Raw genomic sequence first — 13,800 nt, forward strand, 5'->3', positions numbered from 1 at the left:
AGGGGTCAAGTTAGGAGTGACCTTGACAACGCACTCTTAATATTGGCTTTTCTTCCTTCCCTGATTCACTTTCCCCCACTCCTGTTTCCCAGAATCATCTCACAAATAAACAACCTGCCCTCAGTCCAAGTGCTAGTGTCAAGTTCTGCTTTAGGGAAAATCTGAATGAAGACATTTGGTACCAGATCTGGCTCTAGAAAGCAGACCATTGTAATGGGCCTCTTGAAATGTCTTACCTACTGATGTCATGGCTAGTGGTAAGTGGGGTGGTGTTAATCCTTTGCAATGCTATAGCGTCACAATTGCTAAGGCTCTTGGTGTATGCATTGGGATGAGGTATAAACGAAAGGGAAAGCACTGAGTTGGTCAGAGGCCCAGAACTTGAGTGGTATGGGGCAGTGGTAATTCTAAAGATGGTGGAGTTGGCTGGATGTCTGCCTTGGAATCCCTGAAGGAAAAGAAGAGATGCAAGTCAGCCAACTATTAACTCAAGGGAAGCTGTAAATGCCAGAAGGCTTGCTTGGCAGCATATGTGGAGATCTTGTTTCTTGTAACTATAGGGCAGCCTGTGCTAACAAGCAGGCTCTCAATTTAATAATAAGGTGGCAGGTCTGCAAAGAATACTAGAATGCACAGCTTCCACCAGTCTCCCATGCTAAGGTCAGGGTTCCAGGGTAAATAAATTTGCAAGGATGTGTCTGAGAACCTTGGAGCCCTCCCCGTATTCCTCTGAACCCACCTAGCTGGCAGAAGCAGTGGTCCTCCTTGCTAGAGGAGAGAGAACAGCCTCCCTTCCCTGGAGACCATGCAAAGCCTTATCTAAGATGGCTGTGTTGCAAGATGATGTTTATTCTCAAGATCTGACACTCTCTGACACTCTCATCCCCACCTTCCAGCTCATTGCTTCCAGACCAATAACTAGGGTCAAGTCTCAGCATAACCCAAGAGGGGAGGTTTAATACCTGCTGTGATAGAAATAGATGTTCACCAAAATAATCTCAGGGCATGGCTAGTCTGTACTGTGTAGAACCAAGGAAGCATGTGCAGGAATGGATTTTGACTGTGTTGAGGTGGATGAGGAGGTGGAGGAACAGAATATAGAGCTCGTTAGGGACAGTGAAATGATTCTGGAACACTCTCCCATGACTCAGGATGAAATGTCCTGGCAAAGAAACACGCAGCTGGTTCCAATATCCTTCTGGGTGGCTGCGTGAAGCTTAAACATGATGTAGAAGCATATGGAGGACGGGGTCCCTATGCTCAGAGAGGTGGGCATGCTAGAATAGATTTATTAGATAAGATTGGGGAAGCTGCCTGCTGACTAGATTCTCAAAGAGGGCTCGGAAGGTACCCCTTTTATAAAGGAGATGAGGAATGCACTAGCAAGAGGCACCAGAATCACTGAAAGTGTCAGTCGTGGCTGCCTTTGTAGGCTGGGACTGACGGTAGTAGGTGCCGTTGCAGAAATGATCCTCCTGGTGTCGATGGGAGCAGTAAGATTTCAGAATAACAGAGACCAGTGGCAGCATGTAAGCATCAGGCGCAAGGGAGACATAGATATTATAATGACCAGCAAGAGGAGTGTCAGGCAGAGCGCCTTGACCTGCAAGGATCTGCAGTGATGGTTAATAGACTATGGTGTTCTCGAGGCTGAGACAAATGGGTCACCAACTGGCGAATGCTTGATTACTATAACCAGAAAGAAAATAAGACTTGATGAGCCAAAGAGTGATGTCAGTTTCCACTATAAATGATTTCTCTTCCGGTTTTCATATTTCAGTAGTTCTGACACACAAAGCCTTCTGAAAGGGGGGGTGGGTCCCTGAAGGTAGGCTTCTGCCACCCTCCAGCAAGTAAATACTGTACATATTCCTGTAGTTCTTCCCCCCAGTAGAAGTCCACACTGGGGAAGTTTCCTATGAGCCCTGTCCATATAGGCGTAGGGTCTGAGCTCAAAATGTTAAAGGCTCCCCATTATATTCCTATTCAATTCAGTTGCATAACCTTTGCAAAAACCAGATGGATGGTTGCAATAAAGGTCGGCTATATCAACTTAAACAAAGGTAGCCCCAATGATAGCTGCTGTAATATATGTGGCATCTATTTGTTACAGATCTGCTACTCCATATATGGCTATTGGAGTATGCCATAAGTGGCTGCTCCCCATATGGGGAATGCAGTTTCTTTTTTCCCCCCAATTCTGTCAGTAGCAGATGTCCAAGGTGTTCACAACATGGAGCAGACAGTGATGTACTCACTGGCTTGGACTAAGGTTATATTAACTCTCCTGATAGCTGACACAAAATAATCTCCATGGACCTTGACCCTCTTGATATTTTGCAACATAACATGTTGATCCATTATAGCATTGATATAATATTAATTTGACCTGGTGAACAGAAAGTAGCATATACTGTATATGCTTTAGTTAGAGTTATGTTCTCCAAAGGATGAAAGATAAAATGAAAAATATTCAGAGGGCTGCCATATTGGGACAGTTATTAGAGGTCCAATTGCCTGGGGTTTGCTGGGATATCTTCTTTCAGTAGAAAACCAAATTCTAGCACATTGTGCCCTCAGCCACTAAGAGGGAGGCTTAATGCTTATTGGGTCTCTTTGGATTTGGGACATAACCAGTTTTGAGTGGAGAGCAGAACAAGGGAGGACTTTACCGTAGGCTAAGGTTATACAGCAATCTGCCCCAAACTTGTGCTAAATGATCCAGCAGATCCAGTCATGCTAGGATGTATCTGTGCTAGATGTATGTATGTGTATATCTAGTGTTTAGTCTCTGACCTCCTCCACTAGGAGAATTGCAGCACAGATCTACAGGGTTCTGGACATAATCATGCCTTCTGTAGCAGAGAACCACTCACCATAGGAAAAGAGGTTCTGTAAAGACTGAGTAACTGATCATAGTGATGAGAATAGTGTTGCTCACCATGGGCTGGACATCATCATGACCACTGAGTCACAGGAGCTGCCACAATCCATCGTATGATGAAATGGTTCATAAAGGTCACGTCCAAGCAGGTCTAGAGAGTGTCACCTTTGTGGCACTAGTGCCTTTTCCTCAATTCATGCACATGATCTCACAGTAGCTTCTAGATGATCCAGTGGTAGGAGAGGAAAATTCTTGTGTCTGGTTCATCAGTGTATTGGAGGAGGAAGAAGATGGACAGTTGTCACACTATAGTCATTCAATATTGACTTTCAAGGACAGGCTGAAGGGAATTCTCCCAGTGGACAGAGATACAACTGGTGCACTTGGTTGTTTGCTTTGTAGGGGAGAAGTGGGCAGTGATATGGATACACATAGGTTTCCAGGCAGGGACAGATGGCTTGGTTAGTTAGTCAGGGACATGAAACTAGCAAGATTGGAAGGTTGGAGACATGAAGGTGGACCTATAGGAGTGGGCACAAGGGCATCTGCTCCAGGGGCATGCTCAATAACTAGGTGGACAGGATGACCTACTCAGTGAATAGCAGCCAATATCTCTCCCTGGCCACCCATTGCTTGAGCAAGGAGTTGGCCATACCGGTAGGAATGGAGGCTCTGCCTTTTCCCAAAAGAATGGTCTGCCTCTCACAAGGCAACCTGTTGGCCACTGGCTACTGCCAATGCTGAATTTCCAGCATGTTAGCGTCAGAGAAGGAAATCACACCCTCAGTAGGGTATGCTGTCTGAAGGACATCAGCCAGCTGCTTGGTGGCAGGTTGATTACATTAGTCCTTTTCCACTTTGGAGGTGACACTTCAGACCGTATTCTGCCAGTCTATAGCTGGGACTTGATTCTATTTAAGGAGAAATATAATTCTTTTGAGAGTAGAATCATAAAAAGGATCCATAAAATTCTTTGAGGTATTTCTGGTTTCAGCATAATTACTAACAAACCATTTGGCCTCATTCCCTCCAGTTCTTCCTTTAGTGGACATGAGGTGGGACAGTGGCCCATTACCATTTTTCATGAGAGAGCCTTTATTTAAAAAAAAAAAAAAGGTTGTAAATGGCTTCTCCATGAGTTAAAAAGTCCTAGTCCCAACTTCTCAGGTTTTTCTGCATATCTAACCCCCCTCTAAATTTCTAGCATCGCTTTCTTACCAGAAGCACATGAGTGTTTGCCTAGTCTTAACAAAAAAGATTCTGACATTTTGAACCATCTTTATAGAAACATTAATTAAAGCAGTGACGGGGCACTTTCTCCCTGCTAGTCGCTAGGCTAGGTGTTTTTAATAAGGTATTTCATTTACTTTCCAGAATAACTGTACCGGGTAAATGTTATAATCACATTGTCGATGAGGACACCAAGGATCAGAGAAGTTAGATAACTTGCCCACAGCTGGCCAGTTGGGCAACTAGGATGGAATCCATCTGTGGTCTTCAGCAATGTGTAGAAGATTCTCACTTGTTTTTTGAACTTCACAGTTACATAACCCACTGGACCGATTGATTCGTTATGCTCCACGCATTACCTTTCCTCTTCTCTTTTTCATCCCCAAGTATTTATTGGACGTCACATCACCTACACAGGCACTGTTCCAGGTTTTGGCGCATTTACTAGCCACAAAGATCACATGTGTTTTGGTAACGCAAGGCTCTTGCCTCTGCATTCGTTGGTGCAGGACACTGGAAACTAGAGATTACAGCTAGGGCATTTTGGCTTGATGGATGAGGAGAATGGAGTGCAGGAGGCTGGTTGGCTGGACTAGCAGGGCGCGGTTATACCACTGTTGGCCACCAGATGGCAGAGGCGTCCAGGGCAGCGCAGCCGCAGGGAGGCTCTGGTGCGCTGAGGCCCGGCTCCAGGCTTGAGAGCCAAGGGCCGAAGGGTTTGTTAACACTGTTTTCACCAGGGACGTTCAGTTGCTTAGACAAATATAATCCGGAAAGATAGAGAATAGGATTCTCTGGTGACTTTCTTTTCTTTTCTTTTTTTAAGCTTTATTTATTTTGAGAGAGAGTATGCGTGCACAAGCAGGGCAGGGGCAGAGAGAGAGAGAGAGAGAGAGAGAGAGGGAGAGAGAGAGGGAGAATCCCAAGCAGGCTCTGCCACAGAGCCTGATGCAGGGCTGGAACTCACAAACTGGGAGATCATGACCTGAGCCGAAATCAAGAGCCAGACACTTAACTGACTGAGCCACCCAGTTGTCCCTCTGATGACTTTCAAACAGGCTCATTGGGGTTCTGATGGAGGATTTATGCCCAGAAAATGAAATCTAGAAGAGTATGTGTCTGAGTGTGTGTGTGTGTGTGTGTGTGTGTGTGTGTGTGTGTTCACGTGTACGCTTGTGTTATGTTTTGGAGGTGGGGGTCATTGGAAGAGATAGTTTCAAAGAAACGATCAACACAGAAAATGAACAAATGAACCAGACAGTAGACTAGATGTGATCAGCAGACAAGATCCAGAAGAAATGATTTGTATCTTAAGGTGAGTTATGGAACGTGAGTGAACTTCGGTTGTGATGAGGTTCTAGAAGGGGATTCTTAGCACTTTTTTTGTTCCCCCAGTGCAACGAACCCATTTGATAGGCTGGTGAAATTTATGGGTCCTGTGGTAGACTATGTTTTACAAAAATGGCCTCAACCATATCTTGGGTCTCATTTTTTCCCAAAAGCTTATTTCTTTCCCACCAAGTGGTGGAGTCTGTGGACTCTCCCCATGAACCTGCGTGGGTCTTCGTGGCTGCCTCAACTCATAGAGGAGGGTGAAGTGACACAGGACTTTGCAGATAAGCAATAAAAGGTGGTACAGCTTCTGTCTGGCTTTGTCTCTCGACACTCTGAGCTGCCATTGTAAGAAGTTGGGCAACCCTGAAGCTGCCATGTTCAACCACGTGGAAATTCTCTGAAAGAGATTCAGGGCAGGGGTGGCGCGGGGAATTAAAGAGTACATTATCATGATGAAAAAAATAAATAAAAATTCAAAAAGTTAAAAAAAAAAATTAGAGATTCTGAATGAGCTCTGCCCTGTCCTAGCCCCTGGCTGTTCAGGTCCTCCCAGCCTAGGTGCTAAACACGTAAATGGATCATTCCAGTCCCAGCTACTCTGTATTTCCATGAGACCGCAAGCAGGAATTCCTCAGTGGAGCTGTCAGCCCCAGAACCATGAGAGATAATAATAATAATCAGAGGATCGTTGTTTTAAGCCGTGAAGTTTTGTGGTGATTTGTTACATAGGAACAGATAACACAAATAGACCCTTTTTCAGAATACTCTTTCCAAATGCTTCAAATAAAATATGTAGGATTACAAAGGACTATTGAAATATGAAATACTCCAATAAATGATAATACATGTGCTTCTTTATTAAGATATTAGTGCTGGATATGATGACTACTCAAATTTCTAAGTGTTGATGAGCATAAGTGATATCTGGAGATAGTCTGCATAACAAAAGTTTTTGTCTGTAAAACAAAAATATAATATAAAAATATCTTACTTTTTTGATAACAAAGTCACAGTTACCTCTATTACTATCGTGACATGCTGGTTTTATTCATTATAGAAGGAAGTGCTCAATTTCAGTTACAGATGAGTGAAAATAAAGGAATCAAGGTATAATTTTTTTTCTCCAAGTTCTTGGATTGCTTTCCTCTACCCCCACACCCATTGGGAACCATCAGCAGTGGGTGCTTGTGAGACTCTCAGGGACTATAAAACAGTCCTGTCTTTTCTGGATGGTGGAACGGAGGCTGTGACATCAAGTCCTTGCCAGAGATCATGTGACTCCTCGGTAGCAGTGTGTTTTCCCAAGCCACTGCTCTGCTCCTTTTCTCTACAGCTGTTTTGTCTTGCATTCCCCTTTCATGGATCTGTTTCTCTCTTTGTACCATGGCCCTTTCTTCTTCCGTGATCCCTCCTCATCATGGAATTAAATGGCGATCTTTAGTTTTTAATTTTTTTAAATGTTTATTCATTTTTGAGAGTGGGTGGGTGGGGAATACAGGATCTAAAGCAGGCTCAGTCCTGACAGCATAGAACTCGATGCAGGAACTGTGAGATCATGCCCTGAGCCAAAGTCAGACACTTAACCGACTGAGCCACCAGCTGCCCCTCCAGACACTCCCATTTTTAGTATTGCTACTTATCCTGCCCTGCTCTTCTTGATGAAAACTTTCAGGGCAGAGAGAAAGGAGTAGGTAGTGAGCATCGATCATGTACCAGATCCTCTGTAAGATCCAGTAAAGTAGATGTCATTGACTTTGTTTTACAAAGAAGGGAATTGAAGTTCAGAAAGTTGGGTAAACGGTTCAGGGTCACGCGATTAGTAAATGGTAGAACTGAAACTTAGAGCCTTGGTATTTTTTAGCTTCAGAGACTCTGCTCTTCTTGTAACATAGACCTTATTCCACTTCACCCCAGGGTTGAAGCTTAGCCACTTTTCATATGCTAAGTCCTAACATGTGTTCCTTTTCTGCAATAACCTGAACCTAGCCTTAAGCCTTTATACATTGCTTTCTCATTTCTTGCTGAACCACATTTGATGAATGTCTTTCTAAAAGTTATCTTCTCTTTTCTCATTCTTTATACTGACCTTATTTTTTGACCTAGATGCTGGGTGCACGAATCTATCCCCAGCTATTATTTCCCCCTTGAGCTTCAAATCCATATGCCCAAACGCCTAGTGCCATTTTCATAGGTGAATGCAACTGAAAATTCAATAAGCTGGACTCTCTCTTGGCCTTCCTTCCCACTGTCTTTTTCTACAGACCACCTCCGTCACTGTGGCAGATTCTGTGGAAGGGCTCTTTTGGAACATCTCTTCCAGCCTCTATTAAGTGGACTTCTCCAATGCAGAAGTTGGGCCATTCTTTCTCTTCTCTTCTACCACGAAATTTCCCAGGGTCCCAGGGTTCAGACCTACACTCATTCCTCAAGTGGTCTCGTCCAGGTCAAAGGTATTTAATAACGTATTTTTGCTGATGAACCTCAAATTTCTGTCTCTCCAGCCAGACCTCTCTCTTGAGTTCAGACTTGCATATTTGACCGCATGTGAGCATCTCCATAGGGGTGTCTAATCAGCATCTCAAGCTTAATATATCCAGAGGAGAACATTGAGGTTCCTGCTGCCTATAAATGCTCACCTTCCACGTCGTAGATGATTTACCTTCTATCTCTTTCAGGTCTCCGCTTAGAGATGGCTTGCTCTACCCATCCTGTATAAAACAGAGCATGTAGGGGCGCCTGGGTGGCTCAGTCGGTTGAGCGGTAGAACTTCGGCTCAGGTCACGATCTCACAGTTCGTGAGTTCGAGCCCCGCGTCGGGCTCTGTGCTGACAGCTCAGAGCCTGGAGCCTGTTTCAGATTCTGTGTCTCCCTCTCTCTGACCCTCCCCCGTTCATGCTCTGTCTCTCTCTGTCTCAAAAATAAATAAACGTTAAAAAAAATTAAAATAAATAAAATAAAATAAAATAGAGCATGTATCATCACCTTAACCCATCTAACTTTATTTCCATGGTATTTGCTTGACATCAAGTTATGAGACATTAGGTTATTTATTGCTTGTTCCACTACAACGTAAGATCCACTACAAGGTAAGCTGTCTAAAAGCAGGAACTTGTCCACTGGTGTATCCCTGGAACCTGGAAGGCTTCCTGCACTTAGTAAGTGCAAGAAATACTTCTTCTTAGATGCCCGCTGCCACTTACCTATTGTAGGCACACCATCATCTCTCACCTGGCTTGCAGCAAAAGCCTAAATGCTCTCCTAGCCTCTAGTTCCACTTATTTTCCAAACTGAAGCCACTTTGACTTTCCTAAAATGAAAAGCTGTTCATCCACTGCCCTTAGGCTTTTCTGGGGGAGATTTTGTGTTCTTCAGGACTCTGGATCTCAAGCAACAGAAACCTCCAATCTCCCAGCTGTTCTGGTTGATTCCCCACCGTTCAGATTTTGGCTTAGTCATACTTGCTTTGACAGCCTTTTGTGACCATCATTGGGGTGGGTACCTTCCTTTTGAACTCCATATATCATCCTGTAATTATTAATATTTCAGACCTACTATATTATATGACAAGTGCCTATTTTTGTGATTTCTTCCCGCATACTGGAAGTAACTGCGTGAACATCTAAATTACTCACTGATGTATCCTCATCACCTCCACTGTACCTGACGTGTAGGAATTGCTCGGTAAATATTTATCAAATTAAAGAGTCCTCTGTGCTTCCCATTCCTACCGTCACTGACTACTAGTTCTTGCTGTCTCTTCTCTCTGCATAATCAGAGCTGTTACTCTACCTGGCCACTATGCTATTGCCCCAGGGCTCTGAAATCTACAGTGTGTCAATTTTTTTTTAATTTTTTAAAAATGTTTTTATTTATTTTTGAGACAGAGAGAGACAGAGCATGAGCAGAGAAGGGGCAGAGAGAGGGAGACACAGAATCTGAAGCAGGCTCCAGGCTCTGAGCTGTCAGCACAGAGCCCGATGTGGGGCTCGAACTCACACACTGCGAGAACATGACCTGAGCCCAAGTCGGACGCTCAACTGACTGAGCCACCCAGGCGCCCGGCAGTGTGTCAATTTTAAAAATGATTGTGCAATTAATCCAACAGCACATGCATGTAGGATCACTGAGCTTAATACCTAGTTAGCAGGGGCGCCTGGGTGGCTCAGTCGGTTAAGCGTCCGACTTCAGCTCAGGTCACGATCTCGCGTGAGTCTGAGCCCCGCGTCGGGCTCTGGGCTGATGGCTCAGAGCCTGGAGCCTGCTTCCGATTCTGTGTCTCCCTCTCTCTCTGCCCCTCCCCCGTTCATGCTCTGTCTCTCTCTATCTCAAAAATAAATAAACATTAAAAAAAAAATTAAAAAAAAAATACCTAGTTAGCAAGAATTAGTTGAAACAGGAAACCACCAGATGGTAAGTATTATCAATAACACCAATATAGGAGCCAAGACATGAATTCCAAAGTTAATTTGAGGGCATATTTTGTGCTTGCCCTGGCACCAAAATTGCTAGCTATGGCTCTGTCTGGAAGTTCCTTTCTACACAATAATTTCTGATGGCAGATCTCTTGACTTTATTCACTGTCTGTGGGCCCGAGAAGGTAGAAAATACACTCACACCACCAAGCTATGGGAAGGATAGATTATGGGGCTGCCTTTCTGGATCTGTCCTGTTAATTGGAGTGTTAGGATTTGAGGTGCCACCAAAAGAGGTTACAGCATGACTTACCAGTGGTGGTCTGCAAAGATCAATGAAATGCAAGATAGAAACGTGTCCACCAGCGAGTACAGCCACCTCTAGTGCCTTTAGTTCTAGGACCTTCAGAAATATGAGTTGGTGCCTTAGAGGGAGAATGTTTACTCTTCTGGACAGTCAGTGCTGCAATGGCCCCCGATCTCCCCAAGGATGTGGGTGTTTCCCATGTCTCCAGCATTCAGTTTTAACCAGAAAAGTATCAGCACATGGAGTCCTCTACTGAAGAAAATTAAAACAAACAAAAAAAGATGACTGCCTGTGGACATAGCGTGCAACATTCAGGGCTCTGGATTTTTCCCATTGTTATCTAATGAAATTTTTCTTTCTGTCCAAAGTCCTGAGTCAGACTCAGAGTTGCTTTGGAAACTCAAGAGGTCAGTCATCAACCATCCCATTTCCTTCTATTTCTTCACTCTTATGCTTCTTTCAGAGACCCCCAAGTCTTGTGTCTCATACAGCTGTGCCAAGGAGTCAGTTGTATCATCACGCTGGCTCAGCTTCTTGTCTGCTTCTATGGCTCCCCCGGGGCCTGGCATTTGTGATGGAGAGAAGATCACATAGTACATCACACCACAAGCCTCCCCCCCCCCCCCCTCCCGCCACCTATGAGCTATGGGGCCTCAGACTCCTCATCAGTATACTGGGGAAGACAGCAGTGGCCATCTCACTTATAAAGTGTTCTCACAGGAACTTCTGAAAATCTTGTAACTGAGTGCCAGCAGGACAAAACATCCTATCCCTCCTCTGCTAATGGAATAAATTCTGTCTCTTCCCTGCCACATCTTCCATATGCCCCCAGTTGATTGATTGCAAAGGCTTTTCTCATAAGTAAATTATGGGGCATTCACCACTGAAGCTTCTATTTCAGTTGCAGGAAAGAATGTTATTAACAAGGAAGCCAACCTCGTATTCAGAGGATCAAGCGAGGTCCTCAGATCCATTGACCCCTCAGTCTGATGTCTTATAAACTGATAAAAATCAGGCTATCACTTTGTCTTTAGGTGTGAGGGATAAGCAAAGAATAGACTTTTATCTTGAATGGATAGAGGCTTGAGTGGGAGGTGTAGGCTGGAAAGATGTGATCACATGTCTATAGGCCATCTGTGTGTTTCAAGGGAGATCATGACTGAGAAATTGTTAGGATGAAAGGGACATAATAGGACACTGAGATACCTCTCTTGAAATCAGATTCATGTAAACCAAGTGTTGGGTGTGTAAACCTTGGGCGGAGGGGAGACACCATATCATCCTGTGCGTGATCAAATGTATTTGTTTCCCATGACAAATACTATAACAAATCATGTAAAAAGAAAGCAGATGTTCTGTAACTGTGTATAGTGTTGGATGTTAAGGTACATGTATGGTGGTGATCATTTTGTAATACACACAAATATCAAATAATTATGTTTCACACCTAAAATGAATATGTTACATGTCACTTATCTCTAAAATTTTTTTTAACAATTATTTATTATTGAGAGACCGAGAGACACAGAGTGTGAGCAGGGGAGGGGTAGGGAGAGGGGGAGACACAGAATCCGAAGCAGGCTCCAGGCTCTGAGCTGTCAGCACATAGCCCGACGAGGAGCTCAAACTCACCAACCGTGAGGTCATGACCTGAGCCGAAGTCGGTCACTTAACCAACTGAGCCACCCAGGCACCCCTCTAAAATTTTTTTAAGCAAATTTATCTTACCATTATGGGTGTTAGAGGTTGAAAATGTGTCTGCAGGGCTTTGTTTCTTCTGGAAACTCTAGAGGAGAATCTGTTGTCTTGACTTTTCCAGTTTCTAGAGGTTTCCCACATTCCTTGGCTTGTGACCCCTTTCTCCATGTTCAAAGCCAGCATGGAGCGTCTGCAAATCCCTCTCTGACCATCCTACTTCCCTGTTATAAAGACCCTTGTGATTGCATTGGGCCCACCCAGATAAATCCAGGAGAATCTAATCTCAAAATCTCTAAGCTCATCTACAAAGTCCCCTTTGCCATCATAACATAACATATTCCCAGTTTCCAGGGATTAGAATGTGGGCATCTCTGGAGAGGCATCGTTCAGCATACCACATCAAGGATGTGAAAATTATTTTTGTTCTATGTGACTTTTGGGTCATGTTGGCATGCAGGCAGTCAAGTGCTCCAGTGATGGTCACTGCTTGTCATGACTTCCATTTCTCCTTTAGGTTTCCTGGACTCCACTGTGCTACAGGAGTGCTGACCATGTAACCAAGGTCTCCTAGACCTTCAGCACCAGAGGAGTCAATGTCAAGTCATAAAGTATGGGGACTTGAAGGGATCTGAGAGATTATGTGATCCAATCCTTTTCATTTTGTATGTGAGGAGGATGAAGTACAGAGACTCCAAGGTGACCTGCCAAGGTCAATGCCCAGTTAGTGGCACAAAAAAAGGGTACCTGCTTCCTTCTTTTCTTCTCGTTACATCACTGGGATTTCAAGTTAAGTTTGGGAAGCTTTATGGAGCTAGTCACCGATTGCCTGAGCTTGTCATTTTTTTCCTCCTGTGACATTGGGTAAATAACATTATGTATAAAAAAACAACTAAAAGTCGTGTCTCCATGAAGTTCACCAATCTGTTTAACAATGTGGCTAATGTGTAAGGTGACAGAATAATGGCAAATGAACTTAAATCTTAGGATGAAGAAACTTTTTCCTTAGTTCATAAATATGGTCTAAATCCTTGGGCTTTTTTTTTTTTTATAAATTTTTAAAAAATGTTTATTTATTTTTGGGAGACAGAGACAGAGTGCAGGAGGGGCAGAGCATGAGGGAGACACAGAATCTGAAGCAGGCTCCAGGCTCTGAGCCGTCAGCACAGAGCCCGATGTGGGGCTGGAACCCACAAAGCGTGGGATCAGGACCTGGGCTGAAGTTGGACGCTCAACCGACTGAGCCACCCAGGTGCCCCCGCTGTTTTTTTTTACACTTCTTTTTCTTCAAAGGGTATAGAAGAGCATTTATTGATGGCCAGCTGTATGTGAGATACTGCTTTAGGTTCTGAGGAAAAGACAACAAAGAAGGTTTTGTGGCGATTTATTATTTACCATTTGGATTTCTCAAACTCCTGAAAACACAGAGAAAAACAACTTTAACATTTTAAATGAAGTAACTTGGAGGCAGCTTAAGTAGAGCACTGAGTGAGAATAATTGAATATGTGGTACAATATGGAGGCCAAAGTGTATTCACAGTCCTTTAACATTCCTTGTGGATGGGCACCTGTTCTTTGCTCAAAATGAATTGCTTCGCCTGCCAATGTTAGAAGAGCCAAAGCACGGAGACGTGGCTATGGTGTGGAAATCCAGCATTTGGACAGATCCAAATATGGACCGGAAAAATAAGTGTAGGCGCCCGGGTGGTTCAGTTGGTTAGGCGTGGGATGTTGGCTCAGGTCATAATCTCACAGTTCTTGAGTTCGAGCCCCGCATCTGGCTCCCTACTGACAGCTCAGAGCCGGGAGCCTGCTTTGGATTCTGTGTTTCCCTCTCTCTCTGCCCCTCCCCTGCTTGCACTCTGTCTCTCTCTCTCAGAAATAAATAAACATTAAAAAAAAAAAAGAAGAAAGAACGGAAAAGAAGATACACCTGC

General features: G+C 44.0%; 1 protein-coding gene across 1 annotated transcript in view; it reads left to right on the forward strand.

The window, feature by feature from the left end:
* Positions 1–13,800, forward strand: part of CD4H9orf85 (chromosome D4 C9orf85 homolog) — a 126,088-nt gene that overhangs the window by 108,500 nt on the left and 3,788 nt on the right. The window lies entirely within an intron of this gene.

This window comes from Panthera onca, chromosome D4 (genome assembly GCF_046562875.1).
Source record: "Panthera onca isolate mPanOnc1 chromosome D4, mPanOnc1 haplotype 2, whole genome shotgun sequence".
NCBI lineage: Eukaryota > Metazoa > Chordata > Mammalia > Carnivora > Felidae > Panthera > Panthera onca.